Source organism: Oryctolagus cuniculus, chromosome 13, assembly GCF_964237555.1.
Source record: "Oryctolagus cuniculus chromosome 13, mOryCun1.1, whole genome shotgun sequence".
Lineage (NCBI taxonomy): Eukaryota > Metazoa > Chordata > Mammalia > Lagomorpha > Leporidae > Oryctolagus > Oryctolagus cuniculus.
The window spans coordinates 101,764,292-101,775,352 of NC_091444.1; the positions used below are offsets into that span (position 1 = coordinate 101,764,292).

The 11,061-nt window shown below is 48.8% G+C and overlaps 1 long non-coding RNA gene across 2 annotated transcripts; it reads right to left on the bottom strand.

The window, feature by feature from the left end:
• Positions 1 to 630: 630 nt before the first annotated feature.
• Positions 631 to 9,301, bottom strand: LOC103350873 (uncharacterized). Of its 2 annotated transcripts, none has more exons than XR_007910034.2 (4): positions 9,134 to 9,301; positions 7,904 to 7,974; positions 1,556 to 1,868; positions 631 to 1,098 (listed from the first exon to the last, which is right to left on the bottom strand). It is a non-coding gene; the product is annotated as an uncharacterized lncRNA (long non-coding RNA). The 2 variants fall into 2 exon arrangements; XR_518726.4 differs by having other exon boundaries at positions 9,093 to 9,288.
• Positions 9,302 to 11,061: the final 1,760 nt, after the last annotated feature.

An 11,061-nucleotide genomic window follows, 5' to 3' on the forward strand; every position in this document is an offset into this window, starting at 1 on the left:
GTAGACAAAGGGATTCAAGCAACAGGAGGAAAGGCAGTTGTACTCCTTCTTGTAAACATGTATAATTTACAGCAAAGGAGAAGAAACAAAACAGTTGGAAAATATTAGATATTTTAATTTATCCAGCTTTCTTTTACTTTTCACGGTGGATTTAGAAAATTGCAAAGTTAAGCCAAAGTTGTTGGAGTTTTAGGTCCTACTGTATTGTGACATGTGACTATTCCAGTCACATAAAAAAATTAAATTTCTTGCTTTGGAAAGAGACAAGACAATGGGAATAAGAAGAGATGCTCTCCTAACCCAAAGATGAATTTTAAAACCGGTGCTTACTTTACACATGAAACCTCTGTGGTTTGATTCAGGCTATGAAACCAGCACAAATAAACTCCAAACGAGGCATTTCAGAATGAATTTGAGGGAACTCTGTTGTATATCGTTTGGCAAAGCCTCATTCCTCTGAAACTTTTTTCTCTCTTTTTGCTTTTATTGGCACCTCCTGCTTTTTTTTTTGCTAGTTTTTATTCTCTGTAGTTGAATCATTATGCCTGTTATAAAGTCAAAATTCACCCAGATGCATAAGAAAGAAGATGATTAATTTTGAAATTATGGACACTCCTGAAAACAGTAAAGTTGTGCTTGCACTCTGTTTGTATTTAATGAAAAATACATCCCACTGCATATCAGCGCCACACACCCACACCCAGGAAGCGTTGATAGTTTCGCAGCTGATTGGAAGGCTCAGCTTGCACTCTTCTCACCATTGCAAAGGCTGAAACACCTTCAGTCTCAACAGCTGACCCTGACATCAGGCCAAATGACCTCCCCCTCACCCCCAAGCCAGTGCGTTGACCATTAAATGAAACTGTGGAAATTTCAAGAAGACCCGGAGGCTGATGACAAACTGCACAGACGTGAAATCGTTGACGATACGCTGGATCTGTGGACAGAGCGTCTCTGAAGAGGGTGGATGGGCCACGGGACACCTGGTGGGTCTTTGATGTGTTTGGTACAGGGTTGTGTTTCCACTTCAGGGAATGCCAACGGTCTGATTTCTGAAAGGAGTTTTGGGTGCTTGACAGAACCAGCTATTACACCGTGCTAAAAAAAAAAAAAAAATAACAACCTAACAAACAGCAATACAGAGTGGTTCCCCTCCCCCTGTGGAACTCCTCTGGAATTTCCTGCTGCTTTTGAATACAAGAGGTTCCTTTTTGCCATCTTTCTTCCAAGGCTGATGGCTTTGCATCATTCCTGAACATGCGTTTTTCTTGAGAAATATCAGAATAAAAAATTCTCAGCCTCCCATCGTCTCATGAAGATTGTGCTGTGATTAAAACCAGACCCAGATTGTAGATCAGCTCTCGTCCCCCCCCCAACCCCCGAAACCCAAACAAGAACAATTTCAATAAAAACATTCCACTTCCCACCAGAGACTCGGGCCCCGGTAAGCAGGTAGTTACCCTATCTGCAAACAGGCCTCCAACACGCAGGGCCTGCATGCAAGGATTTTAAAAGCTTAACCTGAGATTTTCATATTAAGAATGGAATGCAGTACCTTTTGATTCCTTCAAACCCCAGTTTTGAAGAAAAGCACCTTTGAAATACGGTCCGGGTGAGGATGAAGGGGACAGCTCGCGGAGACCCGGTTCCAGGAGTTCCAGTTTGGGAGGGAGAGGCGCTGCAGGGCCACTGTACCAGCCTCGGCCGCCCAACAGAGGGCGCTGCTGAGATGAGCTGTTGGGTGGGGGGTGTCCTGGAGGAGGGCGTCGGAGCAGACAGGGTGGGCAGCCGCTGCCTGCTTATGGATCCTGGCCCCACAGCTTCCTGCTCCTACCGTGACCAAGTCACTTAAACCTCAGTCTTCTCATCTGGCAAATAGGGAGAAGATAGCAGCCAACTCTTCATGTACAATACTTTATATTTATGCATTTGAAAGGCAGATTTAGAGAAAGAGCTGGAGAGACAGAGGGGGTGGGAGAAAGAGAGAGAGAGACCTCCCATCCACTGGTTCACTCCACAGATGGCCACAATGACTGGGGCTGGACCAGGCCAAAGCCAGGAGCCAGGAGCTTCCTCCAGGTCTCCTGTGTGAATGCAGGGGCCCAAGGACTTGTGCCATCTTTTGCTGCCTTCCCAGGCACACTACCAGGGAGCTGGATCTCAAGTGGAGCAGCCGGGACTCAAACCAGTGCCCACAGGGGATGTTGGTGCTGCAGACCATGGCTTTAACTACGCCACAGCACCAGCCCCATGTGTACAATTTTAATTTAGCTATTTTATTTAAAAGGCAGAGAGACAGGCAGCAATCTCCCACTCACTGGTTCACTCTCCAAATGCCCACAACTGCTGGACACCAGGAGCTCCATCCAGGTCTCCCATGTGGGGGCTGCAAGACCCAACTGCTTGAGTCATCAGCTGCTGCCTCCCAGGTGTGCATTGGCAGGAAGCTGGAGTCGGGTACAGCTGGGATTAGAACCCAGGATCTCAGATATGAGACCTGGGCCTCCCAAGTGGCATTTTAGCCTGTCACAACTGTGGCTGACTCTTGAAGTAGAGCAAGAGTAATGGTGGCTGCTGTCCTTCAAGTCCAGAACAGGCACTGGATAGACACGCATGGAATAGATACCCAGCACCCAGCAAATGCCCAGCAAATGCCCAGCAAATGACCCTCAGACGGTGGCTGTTATTATGGGATATCCTGACAATTAGGCAGTGATTTAAAACCTTCATGCATCTATGTGGGGATTAACCTAGCAGTTCAGACACCGGTTAAGACACCATATCCCATGTCATAGTTTGACTCCTGGGTGTGACTCCTGACCCCTGCTCCCTGCTGATGCAAACCCTGGGAGGCAGTAGTTATGGCTCAAGTGAATGGGTTCCTGCCATCCACATGGGGAACCTGGATTGAGTTCCCAGTTTGTTGCCTTGGCCCTGAACAAAGCCCAAGCCATTTGCAGCCATCTGGGGAGTGAACTGTAGGTGGGAGCGCTCTGTCTCTCTCTCTCAAATGAGTAAATAATTTTAAAATAAATAATAAAATTAAAACTATGTACTGATATGTAAAATAAATCAAAATTTAAGAAGAAATAAGATCTTTAGAGAGATTTACTTATGTGTTTGAAAGATAGAGTTACAGAGAGTGAGGAAGAGACAGAAAGAGATCTTCTACCCTCTGGTTCACTTCCTAAAGGCCATAACAGTCACGTCTGGGCCAGGCCAAAGTCAGGCATTTGGAATGCCACCCAGGAACCCTACGTGGGGAGCAGGGGCCCAAGCACTTGGGCCATCGTTGATTGCTCTCCCAGCCACGTTAGCAGGGAGCTGGATCAGGAGTGGCGCAGCTGGTACTCAAACCGGTGCTCGCGTGGAATGCATGGCTCAACACACTGTGCCACAACACTAGCTCCAAAAATAAGATTTAAATGAAGAAAGCATGTATTTGGTATTACAAATTTTATAAGAAAATGACCAAAATGGGCCACACACACACACACACACACACGTCTGGGAACACCCACAGGCACCGGTGTGCTGGTTTTCCTTACCACTCCATGCTGTTTCAATTCTGACCGCTGGCGCAAGAGGGGAGTGTTTTCTGGGAAGTGGGTGCTGAGAGTGGACTCGTGTGTGGGACACTTACGGGGGGGGTTGCTCTCGCATTGTAGACCCACGGATTGGGCCGAGGGAGCAGCTCATTATGATGGGTTCCCAGCAGAGGGCTCAGTCAATACTCAGGGGGCTGTGAAGCTGGGGTAGCCCCCAGCGTTGGGCCAAGATAGCAGGAAGGGGCAGGCCTTCCTCCCTCCAGTGGGCCGGTCACTGTTGCAGGCTGGCCCTGGAAGGACGTGGGCCTTGGGGCAGGTGGCTTTCTTCAGCTGAGGCAGTCCCCAACAGGGCTGACCACTGAGGGCCTCTTCCAGTGTCTGCTTGTTGTGGGGGGCGTCCACAACCTCCTCCCTTCTTCTAACAATGTCCTAGCTGTCAGGTGTGTACTCTCCAGTCTCAGTGGTGAAACCGTGGAGCGAGCACAACCGTGGGGAGTATGCAGGTTATGTGGGGGTGACTTCAAGGGTGCCTCAGGGCTGCCTGCCTCCCACCCCCTAAAGTTGTTCCAGCATTGCCCTGCCAGAAGAGTGTGTCAAGGGGAGGCCGAAGCGGTGCTCCTGAAGGAATGTACCTGTGCACACTAATTAATGGGCTGCTCCGTAGCTGTTTAGTACCTATCAATAATTCAGAAGAACGTGGTCTTGCCCGGCAAGGGAGATGACATTGCAACAGTGCAGCTGGCTGAGTTTAGACCTAGGATCTCACGGTATTCCCCCTGACAACCAGAGGGTGTGGACAGAGCTTAGAGCAGTGACCTGGAGAATGTGAGGCGTGCACCCTGGGAGATGCAAAAGACGCCCACTCCTACTCTTGATCACAATGCGTTTGCTATGGAAAGGGAACTTGACTTCGATGTGCCCGTATTTATGTCTTAAAAAAAAAATAAAGCAAAACGAGAAGAAAGAGTCCCCAGTATTTATAAACATACTGTGGATGGCCCTTTAATGAGGCCACAAGCTGGACCACCTCATCTCTTTTCTTATTTAAGGCAAATTTCATGTATTTCATATATACAGATTTAGGAACATAGTTTTACCACCTCATTTCAAGTAGCAGAGAAGAGAGGACTCCAGGGAACAGCCCTGAGTTCACAACACAGAAGGGGGAGTCCCAAGACACCCTCACTTCTGGGTCTTTTGATATTTGGCAGTTCACTCTCTCTTGGTGAAGCAGAGTGCCAACGTGGTTTAGTTTGTTTTTTCTGTCTTAACAAATATTTAAAAAAAATTGTTATGTGTGGTTGACGAGTGACCATTTGGTCCTGGACCTTTTCCTAAAGGGTGTTAATGGGAGCACTTGGAAATACAAATAAAGTGCCTAGTGTAGTGCGTAGTCCTGTGCCAATGTTAATTTATTTGGATAAATACACTGTGGTTATGTAAGATATTAATGTTCAAGAAGCTGGGTAAATGGTGTCTAGGAATTCTCTGTTCTGTCTTTGTAATTCTTCCGTCAACTTCAACTTCATTCAAATTAAAACATTGTCTTAAAAATCTATTTGAACTACAGCTGTTTACATCTATAATTGTTACCAATTAACCGTGACTTATCAGTAGGGTTCCTTTGCTGTATTAGAACAGGATTTGAAATGAAGGAACCGAGACATGAAAACCAGCCTCTGTGATCCTCAATTCAATATTTTAAAGCACCTTGGGAAATATGCATAGCTTTGTAGAAGCCACTCTTTTGAGATTTCCTTTCTAGCAGCAAATATACTATTAGAACAACTACTATAGCAAAAAAAATAGTGAAATAATTTAGATAAAACCATAGTGAAAAATTTAGGTGTTTTCGTTAGTTCGAAAAACCCACTGGAAGATAAAAAGCCCAACATGTTAGTGAAAATTCTACATGGGGGGATGTTTGATGATAAATTCCTGCTGCGTGGATGAAATCTGCGATTCTTCCGTCAGGACTCCATAATTGAGCTGCTAGATCCTTTTTCAATAATGAATGCAGGAAGTGATACTTTTATATGGCCTTCCAAGGAAAAGGTGTGCTGAAAAAGATACATTCTCAACAGTAAATGACTTAGTTAATTAAAAAGAGATAGGGAGCGGAGCAGCGTCCATATGAGGAGAGCCACTGACAGAGTGACCGCTTTGACAGAATTTACAAAGAAAAGGCACCAAGGAAAATGGACAGGCACAGCCGTCACCATGGGAGTCACTCGCTGTGTCAACCCTTGGAGGTCGTTGTAGCAAAACAGCTGAATCAGAAATCCACAAAAATGTTATAGGATATCAGTGAGATTGGGGATGATGATGAAAATCATTTGTGGCCTTAAAAGGTTATAATTTATCTCGTTGCCAAGCACTTAAAATCATCATTAAACTTGAGGTAACCATTATTCTTTTATGAATACAAAATGTCCCAAATTTGCTGACTTTTCCTGTGGCAAATATACTACTCAGCAGATAGTTTTAAAAATATGTTTAATGTGTCCATTTCAGGTAAGAGGGAGGAGGAAATAACGTTAATTTGAGTGAGAAAGTAATCACTTTTGAAAGGAATTCATGCTATGGAAAGAACATTTTGGAAATAGATGCTTGCAAATATTTCAGAGGGCTGGCATTGTGCTGTAGCCACTTGCAGCGCCGGCATCCCTTATCCAAACACTGGTTCAAGAACCAGCTGCTCCACTTCCAATCCAGCTCCCTGCTAATGCGCTTGGGAAAGCAATCAAAGATGGCCCAAGTGCTTGGGGCCCTGCACCCACGTGGAAGACCCAGATGGAGTTCCTGGCTCTGGCTTCACTGGTCCAGCCTGGCTATTGTGGCCATTTGGGAAGTGACCCAGCAGATGGAATCTCTCTCTCGCTCTCTCACTGTCTCTCCCTCCATCACTCTGTCTTTCAAATAAATAATAACAAGTTAATGGAAAATGGAATTAAAAGATAAACTTATTTTGTTACAGAAACATTTTAAAATCCATTCATAGTTTATTCGTAATACACATTTTTCACAAACTTTTGAATCCATGCATGGATTTAGAAATTTTTGCACCAAAATAAATTTATCTTTTTAGTCCACTTTCCACAAAATTTTGAGGCACTGTGCTTATAACTATTTAAAAACAATGTATTAAAAATAAATGCTGCAGGCCGGCACTGCGGCTCACTAGGCTAATCCTCCGCCTTGCGGCGCCGGCACACCGGGTTCTAGTCCCGGTCCGGGGGCCGTATTCTGTCGCGGTTGCCCCTCTTCCAGGCCAGTTCTCTGCTGTGGCCAGAGAGTGCAGTGGAGGATGGCCCAAGTACTTGGGCCCTGCACCCCATGGGAGACCAGGATAAGTACCTGGCTCCTGCGGCAGCCATTGGAGGGTGAACCAACGGCAAAGGAAGACCTTTCTCTCTGTCTCTCTCTCTCACTGTCCACTCTGCCTGTCAAAAAATAAAAAAAATGCTGCAATTGTGTTTGGTCTTCCTATATCACGTAGCGTTAAAGATTTTCACTGATAAATGTCTTTTCATTTAATTTTATTTATTTGAGAGGTACAGTTACAGCCAGTGAGAAGGAGAGACAGAGAGAGAGGTCTTCCATCTGCTGGTTCACTCCCCAGATGGCTGCAATGGCTGGAGCTGGGCTGATCTGAAGCCAGGAGCCAGGAGCTTTCTCCAGGTCTCCCACATAGGTGTGGGGCCCAAGTGCTTGGGCCATAATATACTGCTTTCCCAGGCCACAAGCGAAGAGCTGGATTGGAAGAGGAGCAGCTGGGATACAAACTGGAACCCATATGGGACGCTGGTGCTGCATTTGGAGGTTTAGCCTACTACACCACAGCGCTGGCCCCCACTAATAAAATCCTTAAAATCAGGGGTAGGCTTTTGGCAAAGCAGTTAAGATGCCACTTGGGACACACATATCCCATATTGCAGTATCTGGGTTTGAGTTCCAGCTGCTTCTGATCCAGCTTCCTGTTAATGTGCGCCCTGGGAGGTAGCAGTGATGGCTCAGGTCCCTGCCACCATGTGGGAGGCCCTCATTGAGTTCTGGGCTCCTGACTTCAGCCTGGCCCAGGCCTGGCTGCTCAGGCATTTGGGAAGTAAACCAGTGGATAGGAGATCTCTGTCTCTCTCTGCTTTACACACAAAGTGAAAACAATTTAATTCTTAAAATCTCATTTCAAATTTTCCCTTTAAAAAACTTTGATTAGTATTTTAGAATGTATGTAATATATTAACACTGCCAATATTTAACATACTATGTTAAAGCATAGTGTGTTTATAAATAGAGATGTAAATATAGGGGCGGACATTTGGCACAGCGCTCCGGTTGCCTGTTAGGGTACCTACATTCGTGCTGGAGTGCCAGGGTTCAAGTCCCAGCTCCTCTGCTTCTGATCCAGCTTCCTGCTGATGCATACCTGTGAGGCAACAGGAGATGGCTCAAATACCTGGTCCCTGCCACCCCCTGGGAGACCTGGATTGAATTCCTTGCTCCTGGCTTTGGCCTGGCCCAAGCTGGTTGTGTTGCAGGCCTTTGGGGATGAACTAGTAGATGGAAGATCTCTCTCTTTTTTTTTTTTTTTTTTTTTTTTTGATAGGCAGAGTGGACAGTGAGAGAGAGAGACAGAGAGAAAGGTCTTCCTTTGCCGTTGGTTCACCCTCCAATGGCCGCCGCGGCCGGCGCGCTGCGGCCGGCGCACCGCGCTGATCCGATGGCAGGAGCCAGGAGCCAGGTGCTTTTCCTGGTCTCCCATGGGGTGCAGGGCCCAAGCACCTGGGCCATCCTCCACTGCACTCCCTGGCCACAGCAGAGGGCTGGCCTGGAAGAGGGGCAACCGGGACAGAATCCGGCGCCCCGACCGGGACTAGAACCCGGTGTGCCGGCGCCGCTAGGCGGAGGATTAGCCTAGTGAGCCGCGGCGCCGGCCAGATCTCTGTCTCTTTGTCTCTATCTCTCTGCTTTTCAAATAAAAAGAAACACATAAAGATTTTTTAAAAATAGGTAGGTTTTAGAGGCACATAAGTTTTTCTGATGGGGCACATAGTCTTTAATAGGGAAAACCCAAGCGAAACAGCAAAGAAAATGGGTTGGTTTAGTCCTACATAAAATCAGAGAAAACAAAGCACACCCCCGGCCAGCACTCAGGGGCGTGTGATCTTTACGGCTGAGCAAGCACGGTTGGGAAGTGGTCGCCCAGGCCTTTCCAGAACTGTCCAGGTGGACTTGTCCATTTGCCGTGGTCATAAGTCACATTTCTGGGGCACAGCCCCGAGCTCCTGATTCGCAGGGCAAATGGAGACCCAAGAATCTGGGTTTGCTTTTCTTCCCCCCGACAAAGCAACACTGCTCTCTCTATTGTCTACAGTCAAGAATGCAGGTTTTTAGCAAGCACCGTGAACAGTTAAGAAGTAACTCCTGACTTTGAAGATGAGGAGACTAAGATTTCAAGAGTGAAAGTGACTTGGCCGATGTGTGCAGGTTGTCCCCAAACCACGGCTAGGAGCACGACCTTCCCAGCCCCCATCTTTTCCTAACCTGTGTTCTCTTGGGGTACCTCCTGCTCTGGGAGCACAGACCTGGTGCCTTCCTGGATAGATGAGAGCAGACAGGAGGAAAGCGACTGGGGGGCTCCGGTTTCAATGCTTCAGCTCGAAAGCTCTCTGCCCTCGCAGAATATCCTGTGAGTGTTCTGGTGAGCCGAATGGCCACGCTGCTTCGTACGGCTCGAGACAAAAGGTTATTGCGGGTTTGTTATTGTTGCCACGTTGCTAGGAGAACCTCTGCAATGGAATTTGCATTCACCACCAGGCCTGCTCCTCCAGGGCAGCTGTGCCATGTGGCGGGACACTGCTCGTGTGGGAGAAAGTGCATGCACAAGGCCAAGGCCAAGGCCAAGGCCCTGAGTGAGAGGTTTCCTCCTGGACTTGCGGGATGGAAGACTAGCACCAAGGCCCTGAATCACAACAGGGTTCTTGCATTCTTGAGAAATGAACATTTTAAGAACACTTCGGATAGGATTCTGGTTTTGCTCCTGGGGCACCCAAGCCCCCCCATTCCTCCAGGACTATGAAAATGGCAAACAGAGCCTGAAAGGGGCACAGCCGTATCTTGCTGGAAACAGGCCCCAAGCTTGCTGGGTCTGGGAACATTCTAGGCCTGACGATGTGAGAGGCCTGTTTGTCTTAATGTGTAATTGATCAGATCAGCAAAACCAGGCAAGGAGGCCAGCGGAGAAGACAGAGACCTGGAGGCACCTGCGGCAGCCGGGTAGCACGGTGCTTGCTCAAGCAGACCCACCAGAAAGAGCTCACACCCACCCTTCCAAACCTTGGCATTCGACAGAGCCACACTTTCCTTCATTATTCACATGGTGGCAAGGTGCCTGTGACCGAGGCCGACTCACAGCCTGGATTCTAGCTGGGCGGCTGTGCAAGGGGCGGGTGTATGAGGCAGGGCTGGGGTGTTCAGCTGCAGGGTCTGCTGCCCATGACCCCCCATGAGCATCTCCATCTGTTCTCACAGCACGGCCGTCACTGGAAATGGCAATGCTTGTGTGGCACCTGAGCCAGAGGGCGGAGGGCGGGGGACACCAGGCCGGGACTGGAGCGTCTCTGGGCCCCACCCAGCTACTGCAGAGCCGAGGGATCACTCTCCCAATGCGTCTGTTCACCCAGCTGCCCCAGCGGTGGGGACATGCCCCGCTCTGGCTCCCGCTGGGGCCCTGGCTCTGATGAATGGACAAAGCCTTCGTCCCCAGGGAAAGGATTCGATTCTCAGGGGCCCGAGGACCTTCTTGGTGGCCTTGAAGTTGGGCTGCACAGTTGTGTCATGTTGTGGAGGTAGCTGCTGTATTATCCCAGTGTGGAGCACAGAGCCAGTAAAAGGCCAGGGGAGAAGGAGAGGAGGAAGAAGAGGAGGAAGAGGGGGAGGAGGAGGAGGAAGCTGTAATCCTGCTGGGGGCTTGGACATCCCTGGCAGGTGTCACCCCCATACCCTCCCTGTGCTGGGGGAGAAGAAAAGGCTCCCGATGCCCTCAGCTTCACCAAGCACCTGCCCATGGTGCAGGGAGCATGCCCAGCACACCCCCGGGGTTGCCCAGATCCCTGCACGGCAGGCTCCAAAGGAAGCACTTGGAAGCTTCTAGAACACCTTGTAGATGCCTGACCCATCCTCCTGTGCCTCTTCCACAACCGTGAGGCAGCCCCCGCTGAGCTTGTCCTCTGCCTGCTTCCTGCAGGAAGAAGCCACAGAGAGTAGTCGCTGACAGCACCTGGGACTGGGTTATTTGATGAGAGGTGAAGGAAACGTCCCAGTCACTTCAACCTCAAAACCCCAGCTCGTTTCAGTGAGCAGTGGGTGGAATCGAGGGTCACGATCAGAAGCTTCAGGCTTCAGTTCAAAGGCAAACTCCTGCCTCCACCTCCCCTCACACTGAGCTCAGGCCAATGGCGGCTGCGAAGCACCTGCCCTGTGTGGCCTCTGACTCCTCCTCCAGCAGAGGGGG